At 44.2% G+C, this 20,365-nt stretch overlaps 1 long non-coding RNA gene across 1 annotated transcript in view; it reads left to right on the top strand.

Annotated features, from left to right (window-relative positions):
- Window positions 1–20,071, top strand: part of LOC149970439 (uncharacterized) — a 77,176-nt gene extending 57,105 nt beyond the window's left edge. The window contains exon 3 of the long non-coding RNA XR_016493373.1: window positions 19,463–20,071. This is a non-coding gene — a long non-coding RNA (uncharacterized LOC149970439). The remainder of the gene's footprint in view (window positions 1–19,462) is intronic.
- Window positions 20,072–20,365: the final 294 nt, after the last annotated feature.

Below are 20,365 nucleotides of genomic sequence, written 5' to 3'. Positions count from 1 at the left end.
ACTTCGGATCCTCTCCACTCAGCCGTCGAGATCCAGGGAGCGATGCTAGGCAGACACGAGCAGGAATTGTCTGCTGCTCGACATGCCGTTGAGACCCTGGCCACCCAAGTCTCCAACCTCACAGAACAGGTTCGCCATTCGCCTCGATCCACCGGCCACTTCCAGGGCTTTCGAATCTCCGGAGCCCAGAATCAATAACCCGCCGTGTTACTCTGGGGAGCCCACTGAATGCCGCTCGTTCCTCACCCAGTGTGATATTGTGTTTTCTCTCCAGCCCAACACTTACTCCAGGAGCACTGCTCGTGTCGCCTACGTCATATCTCTCCTTACTGGACGGGCTCGTGAGTGGGGCACGGCAATCTGGGAGGCAAGGGCTGAGTGTACTAACCAGCATCAGGACTTTAAGGAGGAGATGATACGGGTTTTTGATCGATCTGTTTTTGGGGAGGAGGCTTCCAGGGCCCTGTCTTCCCTATGTCAAGGTAATCGATCCATAACAGACTACTCTATTGAGTTTCGCACTCTTGCTGCCTCCAGTGGCTGGAACGAGCCGGCTTTGCTCGCTCGTTTTCTGGAGGGTCTCCGCGCAGAGGTAAAGGATGAGATTCTCTCCCGGGAGGTTCCTTCCAGCGTGGATTCCTTGATTGAACTCGCTATTCGCATTGAGCGACGGGTTGATCTTCGTCACCGAGCTCGTGGAAAGGAGCTCGCGTTCTCCATTGCCCCCCTCTCCGCATCACTACCATCTTCCTCTGCCGGCTCGGGTGCTGAGCCTATGCAGCTGGGAGGTATCCGCATCTCGACTAAGGAGAGGGAACGGAGAATCACCAACCGCCTCTGTCTCTATTGCGGTTCTGCTGGTCATTTTGTCACTTCATGTCCAGTAAAAGCCAGAGCTCATCAGTAAGCGGAGGGCTACTGGTGAGCGCTACTACTCCTGTCTCTCCTTCAAGATCCTGCACTACCTTGTCGGTCCATCTACGCTGGACCGGTTCGTCAGCTTCCTGCAGTGCCTTAATAGACTCTGGGGCGGAGGGCTGTTTTATGGACGAGACCTGGGCTCGGGAACATGACATTCCTCTCAGACAGTTAAGGGAGTCCACGGCCTTGTTCGCCCTGGATGGTAGTCCTCTCCCCAGGATTCAGCGTGAGACGCTACCTTTAACCCTCACTGTTTCTGGTAATCATAGCGAAACCATTTCTTTTTTAATTTTTCGTTCACCTTTTACACCTGTTGTTTTGGGCCATCCCTGGCTAGTTTGTCATAATCCTTCCATTAATTGGTCTAGTAATTCTATCCTCTCCTGGAACGTCTCTTGTCATGTGAAATGTTTAATGTCTGCTATCCCTCCTGTTTCCTCTGTCTCTTCTTCACAGGAGGAGCCTGGTGATTTGACAGGGGTGCCGGAGGAATATCACGATCTGCGCACGGTGTTCAGTCGGTCCAGGGCCACCTCTCTTCCTCCACACCGGTCGTATGATTGTAGTATTGATCTCCTTCCGGGAACCACTCCCCCCCGGGGTAGACTATACTCTCTGTCGGCTCCCGAACGTAAGGCTCTCGAAGATTATTTGTCTGTAGCTCTTGCCGCCGGTACCATAGTCCCCTCCTCCTCTCCCGCCGGAGCGGGGGTTTTTTTTGTTAAGAAGAAGGACGGGTCCCTGCGCCCCTGCATAGATTATCGAGGGCTGAATGACATAACAGTGAAGAATCGTTATCCGCTTCCTCTTATGTCTTCAGCCTTCGAGATCCTGCAGGGAGCCAGGTTTTTCACTAAGTTGGACCTTCGTAACGCTTACCATCTCGTGCGCATCAGGGAGGGGGACGAGTGGAAGACGGCGTTTAACACTCCGTTAGGGCACTTTGAATACCGGGTTCTTCCTTTCGGCCTCGCTAACGCTCCAGCTGTCTTTCAGGCATTAGTCAATGATGTCCTGAGAGACATGCTGAACATCTTTGTTTTCGTTTACCTTGACGATATCCTGATTTTTTCACCGTCACTCCAGATTCATGTTCAGCACGTTCGACGTGTCCTCCAGCGCCTTTTAGAGAATTGTCTTTTTGTGAAGGCTGAGAAGTGCACTTTTCATGCCTCCTCCATCACATTTCTCGGTTCTGTTATTTCCGCTGAAGGCATTAAGATGGATCCCGCTAAGGTCCAAGCTGTCATTGATTGGCCCGTCCCTAAGTCACGCGTCGAGCTGCAGCGCTTTCTCGGCTTCGCGAACTTCTATCGTCGTTTCATCCGTAATTTCGGTCAGGTGGCAGCTCCTCTCACAGCCCTTACTTCTGTCAAGACGTGCTTTAAGTGGTCCGTTTCCGCCCAGGGAGCTTTTGATCTCCTCAAGAATCGTTTTACATCCGCTCCTATCCTTGTTACACCTGACGTCTCTAGACAGTTCGTTGTCGAGGTTGACGCGTCAGAGGTGGGCGTGGGAGCCATTCTTTCTCAGCGCTCCCTCTCTGACGACAAGGTCCACCCATGCGCGTATTTTTCTCATCGCCTGTCGCCGTCGGAACGTAACTATGATGTGGGAAACCGCGAACTGCTTGCCACCCGGTTAGCCCTAGGCGAATGGCGACAGTGGTTGGAGGGGGCGACCGTTCCTTTTGTCGTTTGGACTGACCATAGGAACCTTGAGTACATCCGTTCTGCCAAACGACTTAATGCGCGTCAGGCGCGTTGGGCGCTGTTTTTCGCTCGTTTCGAGTTCGTGATTTCTTATCGTCCGGGCTCTAAGAACACCAAGCCTGATGCTTTATCTCGTCTCTTCAGTTCTTCAGTAGCCTCCACTGACCCCGAGGGGATTCTCCCTGAGGGGCGTGTTGTCGGGTTGACTGTCTGGGGAATTGAGAGGCAGGTAAAGCAAGCGCTCACTCACACTCCGTCGCCGCGCGCTTGTCCTAGGAACCTTCTTTTCGTTCCCGTTCCTACTCGTCTGGCCGTTCTTCAGTGGGCTCACCCTGCCAAGTTAGCCGGCCACCCTGGCGTTCGGGGTACGCTTGCTTCCATTCGCCAGCGTTTTTGGTGGCCCACCCGGGAGCATGACACGCGTCGTTTCGTGGCTGCTTGTTCGGTCTGCGCGCAGACTAAGTCCGGTAACTCCCCTCCTGCCGGCCGTCTCAGGCCGCTTCCCATTCCCTCTCGACCGTGGTCTCACATCGCCTTAGATTTTGTCACCGGACTGCCTTCGTCAGCGGGGAAGACTGTTATTCTTACGGTTGTCGATAGGTTCTCTAAGGCGGCTCATTTCATTCCCCTTGCTAAGCTTCCTTCTGCTAAAGAGACGGCACAAATCATCATCGAGAATGTTTTCAGAATTCATGGCCTTCCGTCAGACGTCGTTTCGGACAGAGGTCCGCAATTCACGTCTCAATTTTGGAGGGAGTTTTGCCGTTTGATTGGGGCTTCCGTCAGTCTCTCTTCCGGCTTTCACCCCCAGTCTAACGGTCAAGCAGAACGGGCCAATCAGACTATTGGTCGCATCTTACGCAGTCTTTCTTTTCGAAACCCTGCGTCTTGGTCAGAACAGCTCCCCTGGGCAGAATACGCCCACAACTCGCTTCCTTCGTCTGCGACCGGGCTATCTCCTTTTCAGAGTAGCCTCGGGTACCAGCCTCCGCTGTTCTCATCTCAGTTCGCCGAGTCCAGCGTCCCCTCCGCTCAGGCTTTTGTCCAACGTTGCGAGCGCACCTGGAAGAGGGTCAGGTCTGCACTTTGCCGTTATAGGACGCAGACTGTGAGGGCTGCTAATAAGCGTAGAACTAAGAGTCCTAGATATTGTCGCGGTCAGAGAGTTTGGCTCTCCACTCAGAACCTTCCCCTTAAGACGGCTTCTCGCAAGTTGACCCCGCGGTTCATTGGTCCGTTCCGTATTTCTCGGGTCATTAATCCTGTCGCAGTTCGACTTCTTCTTCCGCGATACCTTCGCCGCGTCCACCCGGTCTTCCATGTCTCCTGTATCAAGCCCGTTCTTCGCGCCCCCGCTCGTCTTCCCCCCCCCCCCCCATCCTTGTCGAGGGCGCACCCATCTACAGGGTCCGTAGGATTTTGGACATGCGTCCTCGGGGCCGTGGTCACCAGTACCTCGTAGATTGGGAGGGGTACGGTCCTGAGGAGAGGAGTTGGGTTCCCTCTCGGGACGTGCTGGACCGTGCGCTGATCGAGGATTTCCTCCGTTGCCGCCAGGTTTCCTCCTCGAGTGCGCCAGGAGGCGCTCGGTGAGTGGGGGGGTACTGTCATGTATTGTCATGTTGTGTCTTGTTTCTGTCCTTTCCTTTCACCCTGTCTCCCTCTGCTGGTCGTACTAGGTTACCGTTTCTGTCCCTCTTTCCCCCAGCTGTTCCTTGTCTTCTCTGACTACCTCATTCACCCCTTTGCCCACCTGTTCCCTTTTTCCCTCTGATTAGGTCCCTATATCTCTCTCTGTTTCTGCTCCTGTCTTTGTCGGATTCTTGTTTGTGTGTCTCATGCCTGAACCAGACTATCATCGTGTTTGCTGCAACCTTGTCCTGTCCTGTCGGAATCTACCTGTCCATCTGAGCCCACGTGTGTTCATCATTAAAGAAACTCTGTTTGTTAATTCGCTTTTGGGTCCTCATTCACGCACCTGACACAAACTGCCTGTAATTCAGGCCCAGAACCAAGGATATGCATATTCTTTGTGTAAATGTGAATTGAATGTAGGAGAATATAAAACAATAGATCTGGTTTAGATAAAACAATGAAAAAAAACATGCGTTTTTTATTTTTATTGTTGGATCATCATCTTTAAAATGAACAAGATGAAACAAACATTCAGATAGGATGATGGGGCTAATTTCAATGAAAAACATAAGAGGGCAACAGTACTTGTGCAAAGTTTCAGAATGATAACTTATAAAATGAGTGTGCTACATGACATTTATCATGAAGTCAACCAGGTGTCCCACACAAGTAGCCCAAATGTACCCAAGTGACCAAATTGATGAAGTTATACATTTTGAATGGAATAGCTATATACAAAATACCAAAATGGTATTCTAACACACCCCCCCCCCAAAAAAAAAAATTTTGAGAAAAAACATGAAAACAAAAATATACATTTACAAAATACGACTTTCAATATTTGGAAGACCCTCAGTCCTCTACACAATATTATGTTGCTGATGCCAGGTGCCATAGCACATCCATGCCTGCAGAAATACATTTGGGCAAATGAACCCCACTTGTGGCAGGAGCTGGATGAACCAGCTTCAGTGGGGGATGGACACCTTGGCACTGGGGGCTCCCATTCGGAGTACTGTAAGTGTCACTGTGAAAGAAAATGTTCAGTTAGAATAGTTTCACATATGAGCCCTGTATCAACAGGTATAATAAACAGATATATATAGAGTACAGGGAACATAAGGTTGAATATATTATTATAGACCTGCTAGATCTACTGTCTCGTTTATATTATGACATTTCAGCTAGATCTACTGTCTCTATTATATTACAACAGACCAGCTGTATCTACTGTCTCCATTTCACTTTGGCCATTGTTGTGGGCCTGCCCTCCCCTCACAGCCTCAAATAGGCTATTTCACAATGAGTGTAGCTTTAATTTAGTATCTTACACGTGTGATTTAATGAAAGTTAGATTTTTATATAATTTTATACAATTTTGAATACTGATGTTAACCTTTCTGGTTATAACCTTTTCGGCAAGACAGATCTTCCAAAGGTGGGGGAGTGGCAATCTTTACTAAGGATCACCTTCAGTGCTCGGTTGTCTCTACCAAGTCTGTCCCCAAACAATTGGATTTGCTGGTTGTAATTAAGCATTAAACTTTCAAATAGCTCTTTGTTGAATGTTGCTGGGTGCTATTGTCCTCCATCAGCACCAGCCTGTACCCTACCTGCCCTAAATTCTCTCCTGGCCCCTTACAGTAAGTCTGAATATGTCCTGCTAGGTGACCTAAACTGGGACATTCTTAAACCACCTGACCAAGTCCTAAAGCAATGGGACTCCCTAAATCTTTATCAGATTATCACCAATCCCACAAGGTATGACTCCAAACACCCAGAAAAGGCTACTTTCCTCGATGTTATCTTCACAAATAATCCTGATATCAGTTTGGTGTTTTCTGTAATGACCTTAGTGATCAATGTTTTACAGCTTGTGTTCGTAATGGCTGCTCAGCGAAACGACCTGTCCTGAATTGTCATAAATGCTTGCTAAAAAACTTGAATGAGCAAGCCTTCCTTCATGTACTGGCCTCTGTAAAATGGAAAATAATCAGTTTGATCCCCTCTGTCGAAGATGCTTGGACCTTCTTTTTTGATATTTTCAGTGGTATTTTTAACAAACACGCCCACATAAAGAAAATTAGAATTAAAAACAGGTTCAGCCCCTGATCTTGCAGAGTTACTCCACCTCAAGAATTGCATTTGGTGAAAGGCTCGGCACACGCATACTCAGGCTGACTGGCTATCGTTCAGGCAAATGGGAAATAAGTGCACTCAGGCTATCCGGAAGGCCAAAGTTAGTTACTTTAAGGAGCAGTTCTCTCTCTGTGGGTCTAACACCAAGAAGTTCTGGGAAACGGTTAAATACCTGGAGAATAAACCCTCCTCCTCACAGCCTCCCATGTCCCTTAATGTTGATGATGTGGTTGTTCCTGACAAGAAGCACATGGCTGAGCTCTTCAATCACCACTTCATTAAGCCAGGATTCCTATTTGACTCAGCCATGCCTCCATGCCCGTCCAACATTTCCTCATCTCCCACCCCTTCTAATGCGACTATCCCCAATGCTTCTCCCTCTTTTTCCCCTGACCCACCCTGCAGACAGTCACTGAGTCCGAGGTGCTAAAGGAGCTCCTTAAATTTGACCCATCTGGGTCAGATGGTTTAGACCCTTTTTTCTTTAAGGTTGCTGCCCCTATCATTGCAGAGCCTATGTCCAACCTTTTTAACCTGTCTCTCCTTTCTGTGGGGGTTCCCATTGCTTGTAAGGCAGCCACAGTTCGTCCTTAATTTAAGGGGGAGATCAAGTTGATTCTATCTGTTATAGGCCTATTTCTATTTTGCCCTGTTTATCAAAAGTGTTGGAAAAAACTTGTCAATAATCAACTGACTGGCTTTCTTGATGTCTATAGTATTCTCTCGGGTATTCAATCTGGTTTCCGCTCAGGATATGGATGTGTCACTGCAACCTTAAAGGTCCTCAATGATGTCACCGTTGTCCTTGGTAGACCATTCCATTCTTGTGGGCCGGAGTATTGGTGTCTTTGACCTGGTTTAAACACTACCTTTCTCAAAGAGTGCAGTGTATAAAGTCAGAAAATCTGCTGTCTCTGCCACTGCCTGTCACCAAGGGAGTACCCCAATGCTCAATCCTAGGCCCTACGCTTCTCAATTTACATCAACAACATAGCTCTGGCAGTAGGAAGCTCTCTCATTCATTTATATGCAGATGATACAGTCTTATACTCAGCTGGCCCCTCCTTGGATTTTGTGTTAAATGCTCTACAACAAAGTTTTATTAGTGTCCAACAAGCTTTCTCTACCCTTGACTTTGTTCTGAACACCTCCAAAATGAAGGTCATGTGGTTTGGTAAGAAGAATGCCCCTCTTCTCACAGGTGTTATTACTACCTCTGAGGGTTTAGAGCTTGAGGTAGTCCCCGCATACAATTACTTGGGAGTATGGCTTGAGGGTGCACTGTCCTTATCTCAGCACATATCAAAGCTGCAGGCTAAGGTTAAATCTAGACTTGGTTTCCTCTATTGTAATCACTCCTCTTTCAACCCAGCTGCCAAACTAACCCTGGTTCAGATGACCATCCTACCCATGCTAGATTACGGATATATAATTTATAGATCGGCAGGTAAGGGTGCTTTCGAATGTTCTTTACCATTTGGCCATCAGATTTTCCACCAATGCTCCTTATAAGACACATCACTGCACTCTATGCTCCTCTGTAAACTGGTCATCTCTGTACACCAGTCGCAAGACCGACTGGTTGATGCTTATTTATAAAACCCTCTTAGGCCTCACTTCCCTGTCATGACGTTGCCCTGTTGGGGGAGGTTTATGACCCCCCCATAAATAACTTCCCCCCTTTTGCTCTCCACTCTACAGAATTGACTCTTGGAAAGCCCTTTTGTTAATAACAAATATGGAGTATTGCAACATCAAAGGGTTGGGGAAAAGAACAATCTTAAAATAATCCAACCAGCTGAAAGTATCCGTTGGTACTTGAAAAAATATAATGTCAGATCAGTTGTCATCTGAGACATTATTACTGATGATAGGATGACATGAACTGTATCTTGGAAAGTTTACACATTCTAGTTATCAGATTAACATGGAGTTGTTCTTCAATTGAAATGTTTAAACATGATTACATTTTAAATGTTTAAATGTTTAAATAAGATTAAATTTAATTGTAGCTTCTAAATGAGATAATTATTTTCATAGGGGAACTATGCTCACTCTGCGTCCCCGCCCAAGTGAACAGGCATTGGTTGAGAATTATGAAACATGCCCTTCTCTCCCCCACTACAAAAGTCCATTGACGAAAGTCAACCTCTTATGTTCCCGATGACGTGAGGACTGTTGTACATACTTTTAAAATGGCTAATATCACCTACAGAACTAAGCCAACATCAGCGTGAGCTCTGGTTGCGAATGGTTGAACTACTACAACACCACAAAATTAACATTGTGTTCACAATGAAGTGAGGACTAATGCTGATGTCCATACATTTAGAAGGGCGAATTTCAAAGTGGTGTGGGGATCGTCCCGCTGGAAGGATGAGTGTGACTACATCAGCCAGAATATGGCATGAGCTTATAGTACGTTGAGTTGTCAGCATCAGCTGTAAACGTGCTTGGCCTAGGAAAAGACAGAAAATCTCTTCAGAACAACAGGGTACTACATCGTATCCATTCTACCACCAGACAACGGGGCACTACAACGTATCGGTTCTACCATATTCTTCAAAGGACAAGGGAGATCTCTACTGGGCAACACAGCCTTCCATCTTCGACCAATCTATCGAAGCACAGCACAGAGTAAATATATTTCTTGCATTTTCCTTTTCCGAATGTATGATGTATTGTTGTCTCTGCCTTCTTGACCTTTGTGCTGTTGACTTTGCCCAATAACATTTGTAGCATGTTTTTGTGCTGCTACCTGGTTGTGTTGCTACCATGTTGTTGTCATGTTGTGTTGCCACTGTGCTGTGTTGTCATGTGTTTCTGCCTTGTTATGTTGTTGTCTTAGGTCTCTCTTTATGTAGTGTTCTGGCTCTCTTGTTGTGATGTGTGTTTTGTCCTATATTTATATTGTATTTGTTTTAAATGCCAGGCCCCCGTCCCCGCAATGATGATGTATTTATGTGTCGTCTGGATCAGTTGTATTTCCGTTCTTACGGAGATGAAACAGGGAAATGGTCAGTGGTCCTGGTGTTGGAGCTTGCAACCAAAGAAGCTTCTTCCCCAGTCGGAGCCCACACACATATGAGCCTGTTGTTCTTTCTAAGACGTGATGATATCGACCCATAGGTTGTTAAGAGTTAGCAGGGGCCTGCTCTCTCTCTGTCTCAGTCCTCAATTCCGTTCAGTCCGAAGAGATAAAGTTTGTTAAAGCACAATAGTGCAATAATTATGTTTGGTTCCCCTTTTGGGACAGATACAACTCAGTGGTTCGTCAAGAGTGAGCAGAGTGTGTTGTTCTGCAAAGTTCCTCTCAGGTGATTCTTCCGTCGAGTTGGATAAGGCTTCCTTGATCTCTGTTTTGGATTTCCAAGGAGATGGGATCATTCATGACAGGGGCATGGACTCGCCTTGTTTAACTTGATCTGATTTCTGTTTAGTAAGCGCTCTAATTTATAGGGAGACTCACAGAAGGCGGGATCTAATGGCCGGACATTGTCATTAGGACTGCCCCGTTTATTGTAAGGATTCCGCATAACAATGTTCATATGATATAAACTTGAGACTTAATTATTAGTGTTCACAGCATGTTTTTCTTGTCCGGAAGACAGTTTCACATTACCCATGATGAAAACGTAGCCTGTAAAGTACAAACATGACCATGGTTCCTTTACACACTCTTATATCCTCTTTTAATGACTGACAAATCAGAAAAAAATGTTTTCATTTTATACAGTATCAACATGTCATAATTCCTTCAGTTTCAATAGTGAAGAAAACGCGTGTAAATGTCCTTTGCGCTTTTGGCACCATTTTCCCTGTGTTATAAAGAGTAACAATTCCTGACTCTCCTCTTGGGATAGACATGCAGGCAGTCTGCTGACTTGTAGAAAGGTCTGGTTTATGGCTCCTGACATGCTCAGGGCCATTCAGGGTTGTAAAGGGAGAAGGGGAGAGCAGTTTATTTGTCTTGTGATGGGTTGAAAGGGGGGCACTGTCAATTGCAGAACTGTAGATCTTTGCCTGGAATGTGGGACTTTGTCTGCTCGTGGGCTCTCATTACAACAGTAATATGCCATTATTTATTTGACTGAATAATGGGAAAAGGTTTGTGTGAGAATTTTTAATAAGGTCAGGATCAAACTATCAGGATGAAAAATGTTAGCTAGGTAATCCAACATTTTCCCTGACATGAAACCATCCCAGAGACAGGAGACAAAGGATGGTGAGCCTGTTGCTTCGAGAGTCCCTGCTGCTTCTGCTTGCCAGCCAGCCACATCCCAAGCATTTGCACATGATTCATCCTAGCTAGCTAGTCAAAATACAGAATAAATGTCAAGCATTTTGTCAGACATTGATGTCAGTTTGGAAACTGTAGGTAGGCTGTGTCCCTACTACATTGACTACGGTTTGCTGTATGATAAAGTCACTCACAAATATGTTTGAAATGATTAGCATATTCTGGGGTAACTAGCTAGATAGCTTTAGCTTGGTAGCTAACTAGAACCAATATAACCAACCTGACCAGAAACTGCAATCATTTTCAATATTCTTAGCAATTATTTAGTACTCCTTCTGTCTAAGTATTAGCCAGGCAGCCACTGTGTTGTTCTATTGAAATAGAACTTCAGTTCATAAACATATATAGCTAACTAGCTAGTTAACAAACTAAACCAGCTAGCCAGATACATTGCCCTGTGGCCACAAGCTAACTTTGTAAGCAGCTAGCTAGCTTCATCTGGCTAGTGTGGCTTGATGGGACTGGGTATGACCATCGTCAACCAAAAACTGTCTTATAAATTATGGATATTTTAGATGATGAGATCTAGCTAGATAGTTTACTAGCTAACTATAGATACTGAAACACATGAGCATTTTGCTACGTTTTTGAGGGAGAACATTGTTTGCATCAATCAGCTAGCTAACTTTTCCCAGAGCTTTGGGAAGAGTGTGTGACTGCCACGTGTGAGATAGTATTATAACATAATCTTACAATTTTATCAAATGGTTGTTTTATGCAACTGAATTGAGTACTCTGTTAACTATTGTGTGTGTGTTCTACAGAGGATGGGTCTCTGGGAGATAACACTGACAGGAGATGTATGATGTCTTTTGGATGATAAAACCTAAAGAGCATTCCAGAGCATGAGTTAATGTTTCTGTTCTATACCATACCAGGGAGAGATGGTTCCAGTTTGGAGTCAGAGGGACAGACACAATGAAAACTGTTGACACAGCAAATACTGTCTGCTATGTATTATAGGTGTCTTTCATATAAGTCTTAACCTTGTGACCCATTCTATATATCTGTTTTTTGTCATGTAGTTTGAAAGGGGTGCATCTTGGCTATAAAATACCTTTGTCTCAGGGCTCTCAACGAATCATTTGATCGTGAATTGGCGACCAGCCATGACCAGCCATCATTATCGTAGAGCACTCAATCGATTCACTTTATATGTGTGCGTTGTATTGACCTGCTCTATTATTAGTAAGTGATTCAAGATTTAGTTTAAGTATAACTCTGACTTGCGTGATAAGTTTGTCTCTTCTCATTTGATAGTAAAGAAATGAACCACCACACACGTGCGGCAACGGCAGTTGCATGAGAGAAAACTTTACCGGCACCATAGCGTGCATATTGGTGAATCCCTGTCACATATGAAATACGAGTGATAGTGTAATCCAGTGTTATTTGACGCATCAAATAGTGCTATTTGACGTGTATCTGTTTTGACAGGCAAAAATCCAAACACCGTTCATATGTGGCTGCTGTAATACATCTAAAGTCAGGTCCAAAATTATTGGCGCCCTTGATAAAGATGAGCAAAAAGACTGTATAAAATAAATAATGCAAATACTGAGCAATATCATATTCTCAAATAAAATGAACAATTATATTAATTTATACTAATTCAATTTCTCAGAGGAATATATTTTGGTTAACAAGTAATATTTATTTTTTCAAAAAGATATGTCAAAATGATTGGCACCCCTGTTTTCAATACTCTGGCACCCTCGCATTGCAAGTATAGCGCCACCTAGCCTTTTTGTAAAAAAATTCATTTTGTGACTTTACTTTATTAATCTGATGACTGTTATTTATCAAATCAACTATCTATTTCTAATTGTTACCCAATTAAATTAATAATATAACATTTAACTCATTAGGAATTTGGGGCACCACGAGAGTGGTTGTTTAAAGAGTTAATATGTCCCGAACTAAACTCTAATGATATTTGTACTACACAAATTTGTTTAATTATTTATTTACTAGCTAACTAAATGATAACTCAGAATTAACATACACTTAATACATTAGAATAAGGTCCCCAAAGGACTGACACAATATGGTGGTTTTTACACAATGACATGGAGAGAGAGAAAGAGACACTTATCATTGATACATTTTAGAAACTATTCTCACAGTAATCATATACTTTCAAATTGAAATCAAATTGTATGTCACATACGTGTTTAGCAAACATAATTTTTCATATTTTAAATACAATGTTAAGGATGGAGACTTCATACATGTAGTGTATATACTTTTCAAGTTACAGTATTTCCTTCATAACCTTTTTAATGATATCAGAAAATGTGACTGACCAGCTCAAATCAGTCTTATGAAGCAAATTTTTTAAAAGAGCTACAAAATGTAGACTCAGAGCTACAAAATGGTATATCATACACTGCAATTGAGGAACAATGGAAAGTAAGTCTACTTTGAAAGTTCATCAACCTGGAAACTCACTTTTGAGAAAAGGGCCTTTTAATGTTTTGGTACCTACTGGAGAGCTCTCCTTTGCCTGCACCCATTCAGCATTGTTCACACCCTCTTAAGCCAGCCCCACCCACCTATTTAAGGATTCACATGTGAGGTCCTGTGCTAAACAGTGAGTAGTGTAGTAAAGATTAAGACTAAAAATGGTAGTAACCTACAATAAGGAACAATGCCAGGTAAACATAGTTTCCAGTTAATTAAAAAATATATATATTAGACAACCATGTCTAAATTGATGGGTCACAATGCCATATGGTGGAAAAGTATAAATCGTTTCAAATTCCTTATATTAAATCAGATCTATTTTTTTATTGACGATAGCCAGGGGCACACTCCAACATAATTTACAAACTAAGCATTTATGTTTAGTGAATCGGCCAGATCAGAGGCAGTAGGGATGATCAGGGATGTTCTCTTGAAAAGTGAGTGAATTGGACAATTTTCCTGTCAAAAATGTAACAAGTACTTTTGGGTGTCAAGGAAAATGTATTGAGTAAAGAAGTACAATATCAGAAATAGATAGTGTCAATATAAATAACATATACATTATGTATAAGAACAATATCAATTAACGATATCAGTGAGAGACGAGGTAGTTTTATGCATACAATCCGAGGTAAAGTGGCTAAGCAGCAATATAAAAAAAACAGTAGCAGCAACATATGTTTGTGTGTTAGAAGAGAGTCATGTGAATAGAGCACGTCATTTCCGGTCACAACTTGCAGACTTGTTTTCGATTTGCTGTGTGTTTTGTTGCCAACCTGTTTTGCTACCTGACAAATTTACGGTTTTTACTTTTTAATTACCGTTTATATTTTTGTTTTTTCCTCCTCAACTTTTTCACTCCGGACTCTTTATCTGGACACGATTCGTCAGGACCTCCAACAGCCGAAGCTAAGTAGTAACATTAACATGATGCCGTCTAATTGTAGTCGCTGTACTCGCCTTACGGCGAGGATAGCTGTGCTACAAGCTCAGCTTCAGACGCAATTGCTAGGCAAGGGTAATTTCAGTGTAGGAAAGGATGAAACAGCGTCTGTGCCACCAGTAAGTACAGATAGTAGTATAAATCCCTGTGCACAGTCCCCGCAGCCGGACAACTTTCTCACGGTTTCTGGAAGGAAATGCTGTAGGAACGCTCAACCGGTGTCGCTCATTCAGCCGACAAACTTTCAACCGGTTTTCCCCATTAACCTTTCTGATCTCCCCATCCCGGATCCGGGATCGTGAATACAGACTCAAGCTCATTACCTTAACGCAACGTTAACTATTCATGAAAATCGCAAATGAAATGAAATAAATATGCTAGCTCTCAAGCTTAGCCTTTTGTTAACAACACTGTCATCTCAGATTTTCAAAATATGCTTCTCAACCATTGCAAAACAAGCATTTGTGTAACAGTATTGTAGGCTAACGTAGCATTTAGCATTAGCATTCAGCTGGCAACATTTACACAAAAAAACAGAAAAGCATTCAAATAAAATCATTTACCTTTGAAGAACTTCAGATGTTTTCAATGAGGAGACTCTCAGATAGCAGATGCTCAGTTTTTCCAAAAAGATTCCTTGTGTATTAGAAATAGCTCCGTTTTATACATCACATTTGGCTACCAAAAAAAATCCGAAAATTCAGTCCTCAAAACGCGAACTTTTTTCCAAATTAACTCCATAATATCGACTGAAAACATGGCAAACGTTGTTTAGAATCAATCATCAAGGTGTTTTTCACATATCTCTTCATTGATACATCGTTCTTGGACACATGCTTTCTCCCCTGAATCAAATGGTAAAGTAGAAGCAGCTGGCAATTGCGCACCGAATTCGACGCAGGACACCAGGCGGACACTTGGAAAATGTAGTCTCTTATGGTCAATCTTCCAATGATATGCCTACAAATACGTCACAATGCTGCTAAGACCTTGGGCGAACGACAGAAAGTGTAGGCTCATTCGTTGCGCAATCACAGCCATATAAGGAGAGAATGGAAAACAGAGCTTCAGAAATTCTGCTAATTCCTGGGTGATGCATCATCTTGGTTTCGCCTGTAGAATGAGTTCTGGGGCACTTACAGACAAAATCTTTGCAGATTCTGAAACTTCAGAGTGTTTTCTTTCCAAAACTGTCAAGAATATGCATAGTCGAGCATCTTTTCGTGACAAAATATCGCGCTTAAAACGGGAACGTTTTTTATCCAAAAATGAAATAGCGCCCCTAGAGCTCTAACAGGTTTTAAGCAGCGGGTCGGAGTCAGAGGCCGAGTCTTCTCTGGTCTCTACTCCTCCCGTTACGGGGTCTGAGACGCCGAAGCTTCCCACCATTAGCTCTGACAAATTGAAAACTCTAGTCATTGGCGACCCCATTACCCGCAGTATTAGACTTAAAACAAATCATCCAGCGATCATACACTGTTTACCGGGGGGCAGGGCTACCGACGTTAAGACTAATCTGAAGATGGTGCTGGCTAAAGCTAAAACTGGCGAGTGTCGAGAGTATAGAGATATTGTTATCCACGTCGGCACCAACGATGTTAGGATGAAACAGTCAGAGATCACCAAGCGCAACATAGCTTCTGCGTGTAAATCAGCTAGAAAGATGTGTCGGCATCGAGTAATTGTCTCTGGCCCCCTCCCAGTTAGGGGGAGTGATGAGCTCTACAGCAGAGTCTCACAACTCAATCGCTGGTTGAAAACTGTTTTCTGCCCCTCCCAAAAGATAGAATTTGTAGATAATTGGCCCTCTTTCTGGGACTCACCCACAAACAGGACCAAGCCTGACCCGCTGAGGAGTGACGGACTCCATCCTAGCTGGAGGGGTGCTCTCATTTTATCTACCAACATAGACAGGGCTCTAACTCCTCTAGCTCCACAATGAAATAGGGTGCAGGCCAGGCAGCAGGCTGTTAGCCAGCCTGCCAGCATAGTGGAGTCTGCCACTAGCACAGTCAGCGTAGTCAGCTCAGCTATCACCATTGAGACCGTGTCTGTGCCTCGACCTAGGTTGGGCAAAACTAAACATGGCGGTGTTCGCCTTAGCAATCTCACTAGGATAAAGACCACCTCCATTCCTGTCATTATTGAAAGAGATCATGATACCTCACATCTCAAAATAGGGCTACTTAATGTTAGATCCCTTACTTCAAAGGCAATTATAGTCAATGAAATAATCACTGATCATAATCTTGATGTGATTGGCCTGACTGAAACATGGCTAAAGCCTGATGAATTTACTGTGTTAAATGAGGCCTCACCTCCTGCTACACTAGTGACCATATCCCCCGTGCATCCCGCAAAAGCGGAGGTGTTGCTAACATTTACAATAGCAAATTTTAATTTACAATAAAAAAATGAAGTTTTCGTCTTTTGAGCTTCTAGTCATGAAATCTATGCAGCCTACTCAATCACTTTTTATAGCTACTGTTTACAGGCCTCCTGAGCCATATACAGCGTTCCTCACTGAGTTCCCTGAATTCCTATCGGACCTTGTAGTCATAGCGGATAATATTCTAATCTTTGGTGACTTTAATATTCACATGGAAAAGTCCACAGACCCACTCCAAAAGGCTTTCGGAGCCATCATCGACTAAGTGGGTTTTGTCCAACATGTCTCTGGACCCACTCACTGTCACAGTCATACGCTGGACCTAGTTTTGTCCCATGGAATAAATGTTGTGGATCTTAATGTTTTTCCTCATAATCCTGGACTATCGGACCACCATTTTATTATGTTTGCAATTGCAACAAATAATCTGCTCAGACCCCAACCAAGGATCATCAAAAGTCGTGCTATAAATTCACAGACAACACAAAGATTCCTTGATGTCCTTCCAGATTCCCTCTGTCTACCCAAGGACGCCAGAGGACAAAAATCAGTTAACCACCTAACTGAGGAACTCAATTTAACCTTGCGCAATACCCTAGATGCAGTTGCACCCCTAAAAACTAAAAACATTTCTCATAAGAAACTAGCTCCCTGGTACACAGAAAATACCCGAGCTCTGAAGCAATCTTCCAAAAAATTGGAACGGAAATGGCGCCACACCAAACTGGAAGTCTTCCGACTAGCTTGGAAAGACAGTACTGTGCAGTACCGAAGAGCCCTTACTGCTGCTCGATCATCCTATTTTTCTAACTTAATTGAGGAAAATAAGAACAATCCGAAATTCCTTTTTGATACTGTCGCAAAACTAACTAAAAAGCAGCATTCCCCAAGAGAGGATGACTTTCACTTTAGCAGTGATAAATTCATGAACTTCTTTGAGGAAAAGATTATGATTATTAGAAAGCAAATTACGGACTCCTCCTTAAATCTGCGTATTCCTTCAAAGCTCAGTTGGCCTGAGTCTGCACAACTCTGCCAGGACCTAGGATCAAGAGAGACGCTAAAGTGTTTTAGTACTATATCTCTTGACACAATGATGAAAATAATCATGGCCTCTAAACCTTCAAGCTGCATACTGGACCCTATTCCAACTAAACTACTGAAAGAGCTGCTTCCTGTGCTTGGCCCTCCTATGTTGAACATAATAAATGGCTCTCTATCCACCGGATGTGTACCAAACTCACTAAAAGTGGCAGAAATAAAGCCTCTCTTGAAAAAGCCAAACCTTGACCGAGAAAATGTAAAAAACTATCAGCCTATATCGAATCTTCCATTCCTCTCAAAAATTTTAGAAAAGGCTGTTGCGCAACAACTCACTGCCTTCCTGAAGACAAACAATGTATACGAAATGCTTCAGTCTGGTTTTAGACCCCATCATAGCACCGAGACGGCACTTGTGAAGGTGGTAAATGACATTTTAATGGCATCGGACCGAGGCTCTGCATCTGTCCTCGTGCTCCTAGACCTTAGTGCTGCTTTTGATACCATCGATCACCACATTCTTTTGGAGAGATTGGAAACCCAAATTGGTCTACATGGACAAGTTCTGGCCTGGTTTAGATCTTATCTGTCGGAAAGATATCAGTTTGTCTCTGAATGGTTTGTCCTCTGACAAATCAACTGTTAATTTCGGTGTTCCTCAAGGTTCCGTTTTAGGACCACTATTGTTTTCACTATATATATTTTACCTCTTGGGGATGTTATTCGAAAACATAATGTTAACTTTCACTGCTATGCGGATGACACACAGCTGTACATTTCAATGAAACATGGTGAAGCCCCAAAATTGCCCTCGCTAGAAGCATGTGTTTCAGACATAAGGAAGTGGATGGCTGCAAACTTTCTACTTTTAAACTCGGACAAAACAGAGATGCTTGTTCTAGGTCCCAAGAAACAAAGAGATCTTCTGTTGAATCTGACAATTAATCTTAATGGTTGTACAGTCGTCTCAAATAAAACTGTGAAGGACCTCGGCGTTACTCTGGACCCTGATCTCTCTTTTGAAGAACATATCAAGACCATTTCAAGGACAGCTTTTTTCCATCTACGTAACATTGCAAAAATCTGAAACCTTCTGTCCAAAAATGATGCAGAAAAAGTAATCCATGCTTTTGTTACTTCTAGGTTAGACTACTGCAATGCTCTACTTTCCTCCTAATTGTCCCTAGAATTTCTAAGCAAACAGCTGGAGGCAGGGCTTTCTCCTATAGAGCTCCATTTTTATGGAACTGTCTGCCTACCCATGTCAGAGACGCAAACTCTGTCTCAACCTTTAAGTCTCTACTGAAGACTCATCTCTTCAGTGGGTCATATGATTGAGTGTAGTCTGGCCCAGGAGTGGGAGGGTGAACGGAAAGGCTCTGGAGCAACGAACCGCCCTTGCGGTCTCTGCCTGGCCGGTTCCCCTCTTTCCACTGGGATTCTCTGCCTCTAACCCTATTACAGGGGCTGAGTCACTGGCTTACTGGGGCTCTCTCATGCCGTCCCTGGAGGGGGTGCGTCACCTGAGTGGGTTGATGTGGTCATCCTGTCTGGGTTGGCCCCCCCCTTGGGTTGTGCCGTGGCGGAGGTCTTTGTGTGCCATACTCAGCCTTGTCTCAGGATGGTAAGTTGGTGGTTGAAGATATCCCTCTAGTGGTGTGGGGGCTGTGCTTTGGCAAAGTGGATGGGGTTATATCCTTCCTGTTTGGCCCTGTCCGGGGGTGTCCTCGGATGGGGCCACAGTGTCTCCTGACCCCTCCTGTCTCAGCCTCCAGTATTTATGCTGCAGTAGTTTATGTGTCGGGGGGCTAGGGTCAGTTTGTTATATCTAGAGTACTCCTGTCCTATTCGGTGTCCTGTGTGAATCTAAGTGTGCGTTCTCTAATTCTCTCCTTCTCTCTTTCTCTCTCTCGGAGGACCTGAGCCCTAGGACCATGCCCCAGGACTACCTGACAAGATGACTCCTTGCTGTCCCCAGTCCACCTGGCCGTGCTGCTGCTCCAGTTTCAACTGTTCTGCCTTATTATTATTCGACCATGCTGGTCATTTATGAACATTTGAACATCTTGGCCATGTTCTGTTATAATCTCCACCCGGCACAGCCAGAAGAGGACTGGCCATCCCACATATGCTCTCTCTAATTCTCTCTTTCTTTCTCTCTCTCGGAGGACCTGAGCCCTAGGACCATGCCCCAGGAATACCTGACATGATGACTCCTTGCTGTCCCCAGTCCACCTGACTGTGCTGCTGCTCCAGTTTAAACTGTTCTGCCTTATTATTATTCGACCATGCTGGTCATTTATGAACATTTGAACATCTTGACCATGTTCTGTTATAATCTCCACCCGGCACAGCCAGAAGAGGACTGGCCACCCCACATAGCCTGGTTCCTCTCTAGGTTTCTTCCTAGGTTTTGGCCTTTCTAGGGAGTTTTTCCTAGCCACCGTGCTTCTACACCTGCATTGCTTGCTGTTTGGGGTTTTAGGCTGGGTTTCTGTACAGCACTTTGAGATATCAGCTGATGTACGAAGGGCTATATAAATAAATTTGATTTGATTTGATTTGAATAGAGGCACTGCAGATAGTGCCGATGACTGGTCCATCTAAACCACGCATGAACAAGGGAATCTATATTCGGATAGCCTGTTTCTGTCCTGCCCTTAACTTTGTTGCAGGGCATGTGATGTCCGTAGCCTCCTCATCCCAAAACTCCCTGATCATGCCAAAAAGATTTGTCCAGTCCAGGTGGTACTTTTACAGGCCGACCATCTATGGGAGGAAGGAGGCGCAGCAGCGGAAACCTGGTCCCGACAGTCCGA

The sequence above is a fragment of the Oncorhynchus mykiss genome, chromosome 29 (assembly GCF_057628025.1).
Source record: "Oncorhynchus mykiss isolate SJ-2025 chromosome 29, ASM5762802v1, whole genome shotgun sequence".
NCBI lineage: Eukaryota > Metazoa > Chordata > Actinopteri > Salmoniformes > Salmonidae > Oncorhynchus > Oncorhynchus mykiss.
Note: the sequence above shows the minus strand (reverse complement) of the source record. Positions and strands in the feature narration are given on the sequence as shown.